The following is a 10,552-nucleotide window of genomic DNA, read 5'->3' on the forward strand; positions in this document are numbered from 1 at the left end:
ATGGTGGCGTGGTGCGTTCTTATCCACTGCAGCACGGTAGGAGGGTGATATAATTATTTCATTAGAATTCCATGTAATTCTGATTCTCCTTGCACTTAAACTGTCCCATGCCCTCGCGGACGCTGGAGTCAGAGTAAAAGGGAGAATGACAAGAATAGAACATAATCGGTCGAAAATATTTGTATCATAGCGGCCTTACATTCACTGCATTCCTTCAAGTCACATCTTATGAACAAACTAAGAGCACAAGGCACGGTTAATCGCTTCGAGAAGGCGGCGCACTTAAAAAGGCGAATCTGTATTCATATTTGACGTAGCACATGGTTATCAAAATTTATGAGGGCCCTGAAAAAGCAAGCGTGCGCAGCTTTATAATTTGAAACTCAAGCGACTGTGACTGCAAAACTTTTCTTGCTTGGTAGTTAGTATTCAGCGCAAACAGACACGTAGGGAAAAAAAAGGAATTGTACACATGAGAGCTGCCTCACAACTAGTTTCTTTATTTCTAAGGCAGCGGACTTAAAGCGTGAAATAACATGAAGAAAAAAAAAGAAAAATTCCGGCTACAGAAGAGATGTATCATGAAGGTTAGAACAAAAACCGACAGCACCATAAATACTTCCATGATAGACCCGCAGGCTATTTTACCCCTGCTGCAAGATACGCAATTTATTTTCTTGTGAAAGAAATAGATGGATCGCTTACGCATTTGTCAGCACCTTTGGCTATGACATAAGTTTCTATCACTTACCCGTAGCTGCCCAGGTCCCCTAACAAGCACCATGGATTCGCGCAAGAGCAGGTGACATATTTGGCACAGTATTTACACAGATCGGGAAATTCTGTCGATAATAACGAATTATTATGCTCAAATAACCGCACATTCAGGCAACGGCCAGTTGTAAGGGCATAGTAATCGCCACAAGAAAGTGGCATATATATTGTACATACAACTACTTGTGTCAAATACAGAACGAACGTTGATTTACGTTTATTTTTGCAGCGCTTTGTACTTTTTTAAGCTTCTGCTTTAGAGTGGGGTGAGAGGCCGGTAGGTATGACTTTATTCTGCGACAAAGTGCATAAATTATACATTTTCATGAGAGTAGACAAACCGCTTCAATTTCATACCGATAAGCCAACTTCATATTGATTACGCCAATTACTTCATACCGATTACAAAACTCCCTGAAAAAAACGATGTAAGGCAGAATAACCGTTTTTTTTTTGGTGGGGGGGGGGGGAAGCAGTATATAGCTTCTTGTCATCACGATCCTTAATTCAACGCAAAAATCTCTCACATCTGCTACTGAGTTGCAGATTGAATTTCTCAGTCTAGCCACTTGATCTAGAAAATTTGCATGCAGGAGCGCTTTGTGTGATTTTAAGGGAACTGAGCGCAGACAGGAGGTAACTATTGCCTTTGTTACGACACGAGAGTGGCCAAAATGGAAGTGGAGTAATGATTTGGTCAGCCATGTATACAGAGTGGTAGCGCCAACAGATATGTTTGGTAACAAAATGAAGCAAGAAGTCTAGAAACTAGTGAATTATTATCAGGCAATCGAAAGGTTAAGACGCTGCAGCACGTATTGAAAACCTTCAAAATATGGTTACGTGGCGGCCAGCCGACCACGTAGTGCGTGAAATGGTCAAAAGGAGTAAACATTAAGAAATCATCTCACCATCATCATCAGCCTGAGTACGCCCACTGCAGGACAAAGGATTCTCCCAAATCTCTCCAATTAACTTTGTACTGTGTCAGCTGCAGCCACCCTGTACCTGCAAACCTCCTAATCTCAACTGCCCACCTAACTTTCCGCCGCCCCCTGCCACTCTTGCCTTCTCTTGGAATCCACTCCGTTACCTTTAATGACCAGCGGTTATCTTGTCTTCGCAGTGCATGCCCCGCCCAAGCCCATTTCTTCCTTTTGATTTCGTCTACGATGTCATTAACTAACGTTTGTTCCCCTCACCCACTCTGCCCTCTTCCTGTCTCTTAACGTTACACCTATTTCCTGGCCACGGCGGTCGAATTTAGATGGAGTCGAAATTCTAGAAGTCCGTGTACTGTGTGATGTCAGTACACGTTAAAGAACCCCAAGTGGTCGAAATTTCCGGAGCCCTTCACTACGGCGCCCCTCATATCCTGTGTCGCGTGGGACGCTAAAACCCCCATAAGCCATAAACCAATCATTTTTCTTTCCATAGATCGCTGCGCTGCCCTTAACTTAAGTTGAACCCATTTAGTTAGCCTCACGTTTCTGCCATATATAAAGGTGAATTCCGGTAAAATACATCTGTTATATATTTTTCTCTTGAGGAATTTAGGTAAACTGCCATTAATGATCTCAGAGAACCTACTAATTTAGCGGAAAATTATCAGGTACAGACCACTCAGATTTGCTTCAGTGGCTCTATCAACTTCGCGTTTATTCTATCATCACTCGTGTGTGCATATCCTTTTTTTACTCCGTGTCCATTTGGTCTGAATCCCAACCATGAAGCCATTCGCTCAGGTCAGCATCCTCTTGCATTACCTCTCTTCTAGTTTTTTTTTCTCTGAAGCAACATGAACAATGACCGTCGCTGCGTCTCGCTTACCTGATTTTCAAATTTTGTCATTCACCCGTTAAAACAAGAGTGCAAGAATCAAAAATGGATTTTAAATTTTCACCGAACTATGCGTGGACCTCCTACCACCCCGCTTTCACCCCGCCGTTTGCAAGCACCAGGGAGCAATTTTTTCCTTGTGTGTCGGTTATTTCTTTTCGAGAAACGAAGCTGTTTGGCTCGCATGAGGTCACTACCATCGACAAGAAAGCGCGAGCTCATCTTTGAAGTTCGAAACAAGCGCAATTCTGCCAAGACTGACCCATGAGACAGGCCTCAGCAGCACCGCCATACATTAGATCAATTGAGGCGCCCCCTGGAGGCGCGAAAATCGCTAATAGCCAGAGGCAGCAGAGGATAAGGCGGGAAAATGAGATTGGAAAATTTTCCGTGATGTGATGGCCGCGGTTGGTGCAGGACAGGAGTTTTTGGCGGCTATTGGGGGAGGAACCTTTCCCGCAGTGGACGTTAGAAGGCTGATCATGCCGACCGAGAACCACTGGAACAATGCGGAGGTCCTGTTCCTTTCGGTACGAAATGTGTGCGAAGTGTCCTTCCTAATTCCTTCTCCCTCCGAAATTCTACATCCTTTTGATGCGACGTTGTACGTTTCAGTGAAAAACAAAAAAAACAAAGGGACCTCCAATGTGACACTAATGATGCGCTACAGTGATACCAGGGCGAAATACTCTGCACCCGTTTTGGTAACTGCTGTAAGAACTCTCTTGAGATAGCATTGGGCAAATTCAGTGGAATTTCTTTCAGAACCGCTTTAGCACTGGCGTCGTGCTATGATCTGGCATCTTCGGAGCCACGTGTACCGACTGCGCTGGTGTTTCTTCGGAGACAGAAAAGTCGCATAAGCCACATCGGATCAAGGGAAGTGGTCGTTTCCTCCCTTCTGCAGGAGAGACACGCCGGTAGGGGACTCGGAAACACCTGTCTTCCGGAGACAAGCAGGTATCCAGACGCGACCTTCGAAACTCGTGGCAAAAGAGGATTTCCCTGAAGCTGATAGTGGTGGCTAGCTATTCTCTACCACATTGAGTTTGTTCAGCGGGACCAGCTGTTTCCTGGAACCACTGCTTCGTCACGAGGGCCGCTCTTCTGGCTGTCGAAGGGCAGATTTGTTCAAGGCTTCCTGAAATGGACCAGTGCACCTGAAGGGGTGAAACACGATTGTGCACCTGCTCTCCTGGACGGATTTGGGGCCTGAAGTTCCTCTCCCATCGGGTTCAAAAAATACCCTTATCCGAACCGAACTTAATCAGTGGAATGGTATCTACTACAGGCCACTTCCAGCCTTTCGGAGATACTTCCAGAAGCTTTCCAGTCACTCTATAGTCAGATGCAACTAGCGTTCAGGGTTTTCGCTATATATCCATAAACCAAGAAAATTATCTCCTGAGGCGGTTTTCTCTGAACTGATGGAAACCTGAAGACCCCGAATTTTACCAGCTGTCCTTCAAAAAAAAAAAAAACCCGGCAGCTTCAAGTGAAGAGATCTCTTACTCTTTTTTTTTTCTCGCTGACACGGAACACAGCCGCACTGAACTGTCATTGGCTTTGTTCCTTTCTATTGAAACCACGCTCCTTGTCCCGTTCTCTTCTGTTATCTTGACTTTACCAGCATGACATTTCCAAGCATTTAAGCCAGGCATAAGTTCCCCTGAAAAAAAAAAAAGAAACAGGAGACTGCAGAACCCGGGACAAGCTCCCCCCGCAAAGCCCTCAACTCTTTCCACTTGAGCAGAGCGAAAAAAGGAGAGGAGACGCAGACAGAGAAGTCGCACACGCCTTAATCCCAGAGGAAAGTCTGAGATAGCTATCGCACTTTTCAAGATACGTGCCGTGTATAAGCAACTACTCCTAGCGGTTACGACCCTGGTGCATTTTCGACAGGTTAGGCTTGAACTTTGCGCACAGTTAAAAAAAAATGACTCTAAGGGAAGAGTTTCTGGAAGCAATGCCATGATTTCAGGACAAAGAATTCTGTGGGCCACGGCAATTTTTCTCGAAGGCAGATAGAAGCAATGCCGGCCCATTGAAGAAGTTAAAGTCGTGCATCTGTTTTAAACACTTTGTATAGTGCTTCAGACTGCCTGTATTTCGATAGGGGCGAAATGCAGAAACGCTCATGTATACGCACAATTTGCTGCGTGTTAAATAGCTCCAATCGGTCGAAATTATAATTTGTTTTCAGGCCTAAAGGCAGCGGCGAGCAAAATGTCACCGATGAAAATAAATTTTTACTATTGATTGATTGATTCGTTTGTTCGCTCCATTACTTTTCACAACTTCAAATAAGATTTGCTTGACCGGATTCACAGAGCACATAAAGAATGAAAAATTAGTCGTTCTTTATTCAATTTCCTTGTAACCTGTAATTTAATGTACCACCGCCTGTAGACTCTCCTTATAAATTCAGGTTACACAGCTACTTCCGAGTTTTGAGTCAAGGAGTTCTCGTGCCTTTTTCTCTTCATAGTGCAGACAAAGGAAACGAATGGATATAGAGTCAAAATTTAAAAGAAAATTCTGGATAAAAACTCACCAGAAGGAAAATATATATATATATATATATATATATATATATATATATATATATATATATATATATATATATATATTTCTCTTAAGCAAACGTCCCGTGCCCTCGGGGCATCGAACTTGGCGCTGCACCTTGGCAGACGCGCCAGCCAGCCTCGCGAGCGTTATGCAAAATCAAGTTTACACCGGCTCGAGATGATTGCGCGCAGTAGCTTTGTCTCTCTGTGTAGACACGCAAGCCTCGTCGCTCCGCTCAATTCCGCGACGTGTGCTTTGGCGGCCGGCGTATATAGCTGCAGAGCTGGGACCAAAGGGGGGAAAAGAAAAGGAGCATGGCGTCGGCGCCTGCTTGCTCTTCCAATTGAGCCGCAATTGTTATTGTTGTGACGCGCTGCTAGAGCTTCAGCCGGGACCTTTTATAAATTAGCTTATACGCCGCGTCGCGCGCTTCACAAATTTCACTCGATTGACCCCCGAGACTATTGGCAGAAACTTTTTTTTTAAGCCGGCGGAAGAAGGTTCGGAGGGATTATGTTGATTTGTTCGCTTACTTTAACAAGGCCTATACGTGCCAGCCAAGAGGGTGAGTATAAAAATAATATTTTTTGAAGATGGCTGAGTTTGTGCACAAGATTTATATGCATGGATTTGGTGATTTCGTCCTCTCGCGCATTTCTAGAACAGAACGAGAAAACTGTTTTCACCGGCTTGTCAGCATCATTGAAAGGAGGGCGCAGGTAAAGTTCTGGAAATCCAATTGTATGATGACAAAAAGAAAAAAAAAGTCCCGGACGAGCAACCTCACCATATCTGCGACGCAAAGTTCAACCGCCAAACAAGTATAGCGGTAATTGGAGGAAAGCGTTTTGATACTCTAACTTCGACTCATTGAAGTGCCAATTACGTGAGAAAGACCGAGTTCAAAAACGCGACTTCTGTCTATACGCACTGATTAAGCTCTGGGAACTTCAAGTATCATTTCCTTCGTTATAATGAAGTGGATGTTTTAAAACAAGATATATATATATATATATATATATATATATATATATATATATATATATATATATATATATATATATATATATATATATATATATATATATATATATATCGACACATATTCCTCATCTGATGCAGAGCCAGGACGATGGGAACTAGTTATCGTGAAAGGTTTCTGAAATTGTAGCATGTTTGTACCCTAGGGCAAGATTATTTCAAACCTTTAGATTGGTTCCCATTCTGCGACTTTAACGCATGGCGGCTTATCTGACTTTTTCTAGGTTTGCCTTGACTTTGCTATTGGATGCTATTGGAATGGAGATTGAGTCTTACCGCTTGAATTACTACTTCCTGCATGCTTGCAACTGAGAATAATATGTAATTAATGTCTGCCAAATTTGGTTCTCTTAGTGGCCTAAACAGTGCTATGTAAACAGGATACTCTTACAGGATTTCACCATGCAGGTCAACCCATCACTTGGACTACAACTATGACTCCGCCTTCCTGACAATGGCTCCTGCAGTTGAAGGTGAAAACACTGCAAATTCTGCCTACTCCCCGCTACACCCGCCACTCGCCATGAGCCATCGTATATGAATGAATGAAAAACTTTCAGCTCTTCATTGGAACACATTAAGGAAACCAACTGTCACTGAACGCAAGGAAAGCATAAGGGAATGTTTCTAATTTAAATACGCGGTTTTGATCAGCGGGAAATTAGTAGTAGAATCATTTTATGGATGATAGATAATTTATTATAAAGTAGATTACATTGCAGAGGCGGCATAGTTTGAGCACTTGCCTCACATACGGGAGGTGCGGAGTTCGATCTCCAGTGCCGTCGGGCACTGTTAGGATTCAGGTAGCAGCATCCCACCGCTGCCACCAGTTTTTGGTATGGGGTAGCGTGCTTGGGCCGGAGAAGGGATGAAGGAGGTCGGCGACGAGGTTAAGAAGAGAAAACAAGGAAAACTTTATACAAAAACTATTTACATACTGTGCAGGTGAGAAAAACTGAGAGTGTCTCTCAGTAAAGGGAGCTTCTTCTCGGTCGGGAGTGTCCCCCAGCAAAAGGTCTCTCTCAAGAGGGGGCTCTTTTTTGGTACCAAACCAGCAGCTCTTTAAATACCCTTCGTATTCCCCAGATCCCTGGCTGGGGAATACAGTACGAAGAATGATGTCCAATCAAACGTGCAGACGATGACACAGGCGGGACCGCCTACGGCAGCGCGGTCCTGATGTTTTCTCGCAGTTCGGTCGATGGAACGGGAACAGGACACGGTCACGTTGTCGTCAACACAGCTTCCACGTGGGTCCGGGCTGCGCCCATGTGGAACAGGAATGTGCGTGCGTGGCACAGGAATTTGGGCTTATTTGGCACGGGACTGTCAGGCTGTCTCCCAGCAGGGGTTGAAAGACCTTGCACTTCGTCGTCTGATGACCGGAACGCGGAACCTCTGTCGAAGGCGCAGCTCTCCTCCAATTTTCAACCCCAGCGTGACTAATGAGGACAACACGCGGTTCGTCAACCCGATGGAATGCTCGACCACGTGAGGACGCCATTGTCGTCGCTGCCACTGCCATTCCTTCCGCGAACGCCAGTCTTTGCAGTGACGTTTCTTCCAGAAGGCTCGATAACCTTCACGATGGTTTTCTAGAAATCCTGGTCGGGGAGTCCGCGTCTTTATTCATTTGGGCTGAAAGGCACGCCAGGCATAAACAGCACCCACCGGTCGTGCAATGGGCACAAGCTTTCTCCTGGCCTGATGATCGGCTTACATAGCTGGGGTGAATTGCTTGGGAAGTGTATCTTTGTCGTCACCTTGAGCGGACGAAAACAGCTTGTGCGATAGCTCTCTTTGGCCACAAATGCCCTTGCGTCGTAAAAATTCACCACATCATCAGAAAATAGATTAGAAACAAGAAAGGCACTGAAGTCATATGGCGAGTTGGGTGAGTTGTACATTAGTCATCTCAAAAGAAAAGCGCCAACCAGGCGACCACTACAAGGAAGGAAGACAACACAGCGCTGTTTTACAACAACATTATCTTCATGATAACTGATAGTTTATAGGCTAACAACAACAACATCTTCATGAAAAAACGTACTATTATACCATGCCAAAAACAACACATAAAGTGCAAGGCTGGAACAGCAGGAAAAAAACCAATAAGAGCAAAGTCTAATCATGTCGTAAGGCACAAAAAGTTACAGATGTGATGCAGCAAGGAAGTAAAGTCCGTTCCTATAGAAAATAATCGAAGGCTTTCTTACACAGTCGGGCCCTTTCTTTGCTGTGGAAAGCCTCGATTAGCGGGGGTGTGCGCATATCCCTAAGTGTTATCAAAATGGTCGTGCCACTGAAAACGGGATCACAAGATTTACACTCGAGGCAATATGCATTGGCGGATGTAGAAGTTTTGGATCAGACAAGGAGTTGTCCTTGAAATGTGGCAGGCGTTACGTCGGACAAAAGAGACGTCACATAAATCATAGGTTAAGAGATATCGAAAGATCCTTGTCTGATTCAAAGCTTCTACATATCTGCCAAAGCATTGCCTCCGCTTGGAGTTGCCTCCGTGTAGTCCCATGTAGTCCCATTTTCGTATTTATTTATTTATTTATTCAAATACCTCACGGGCTCCGACTGGAGTATTATGTGAGGGGGTTACATAACTGGGGTGGGAAAAAGAAGCAAGTAGAACATGGTTATTTTAACATCGTTATACAAAGAACAAGCAACCAACCAGAAAATAGAACTAAATTGAAAAACTAAATTGAAAAACGCACTACAGAACACACTTCAGAAGAAAATGCTACTTATTTTTTCTTTGAAAATAACATGATCTGAGATGTGAACAATGTTATCAGGAAGACTATTCCAATAAATGATTGCACGGGGCAGGGCTGATGAGTTGAATGCAGTGGTCCTTCCCGAAAGGCGCTTAAAACTGAGGTGATTATGCAATCGGTGAGATGTGCGGGCCGGTTTTGTAAGGGGTAGTGTGAAGGAATGATGGCTGTAAACAATTTTATGGAAGAGGCAGATAAGTGCTATTGTTCTGCGAGATTCTAAGGATGGAAGGGATAACGAAGCCTTAATGTTAGTTATACTGGAATGTCGGCAATAGTTGCGAGAAATGAAGCGAGCGGCACGATTTTGTACGCGCTCTAGGGAATTAATTAGGTACTGTTGGTGAGGTGACCAAATGGAAGATGCGTATTCAATTTGAGGGCGGACGAATGTCTGATATGCGAGCTGGCGTGTGGAAGAAGGCGCACCTCTGAGGTTACGCTTTAAATAACCTAATGTACGGCTAGCTTTGGCAGCAATTTTTTCTATGTGGGTTTTCCATGAGAAATTAGATTCCATTTTCGTAGTCCCGTGTAGTCCCATTGCCTCTGTGTAGTCCCTATTTCAGACACGACCATCTTTGCAACACTTAGGGGCAACAGCGCACGCGACATTATCGAGGCTTTCCACATAAAAAAGACGGGGCCAATTGCGTACGTGAGAGAGAGAGAGAGAGAAATAACATTTATTAGCACCCGTCAAAAGGATGATGGGTATCCGAGGCGCCGCTCGGTCCCAGCCATGTCCTCCCCCTCAGCCGTCGACCGGGATCTCTTGGATCTCAGCAGCGGCAAGGGCGAGACGGATGACTTCACGTTGTTTAGTTTCGTCCTCGTTGTGAAGCAGTGCCTCCCAGGACTCATCTGTTCGGTCAAGTTGTCCAAAGCTCGGACATGTCCATACCATATGGATCATGTCCGCTATGCCGTCGCAACGTTTGCACCTGGGGCTGAAAATCTCAGGGTGCCACTTGCTATAAAGCTGAGGGTTAGGGAATACTCCGGTTTGGAGCTTGCGCCACGCAACCTCTTCGTTTTTGGTTAGCTGATTACTTGCTTTTGGAAGTACCGCTCGGCCTAATTTGTAATGGTTTAGGATTTCCTGATACGTGTTAAGGTCGTCTTCGAACTGTAGGAGCTCCTCATCGCGCGAGGGGGAAGGGGTTGTGCACAAGACGCCACTGGGATCCCGGAAAGTAGCTAATCCTCGGGCCAGTGCGTGCGCTTTCTCGTTTCCCCTCAACCCTTGGTGCGCGGGTGTCCAGATGAGCGCTACCAGTTCTGCCGGTGGTGGACTGCCGGCCAACACTCGTGCTGCTGTAACTGAAATGCAGCCCGCGTCAAAGTTTCTAATTGCTGATTTTGAGTCACTCACGATAATTTTAACCTGTTGTTGAGTTAGAGCCAGCGCAATGGCCAACTCTTCCGCCTCCGTTACTGTCGAGTGTCTGGTGCTGCAGCACGCTACCGGGCCTCCGTTTTCCCTAGTGGCTACCGAAATGTGCCCCGAACTGTTTGTGCATTGTGCGGCA

Source organism: Amblyomma americanum, chromosome 3 (genome assembly GCF_052857255.1).
Source record: "Amblyomma americanum isolate KBUSLIRL-KWMA chromosome 3, ASM5285725v1, whole genome shotgun sequence".
Taxonomy (NCBI): Eukaryota; Metazoa; Arthropoda; class Arachnida; order Ixodida; family Ixodidae; genus Amblyomma; species Amblyomma americanum.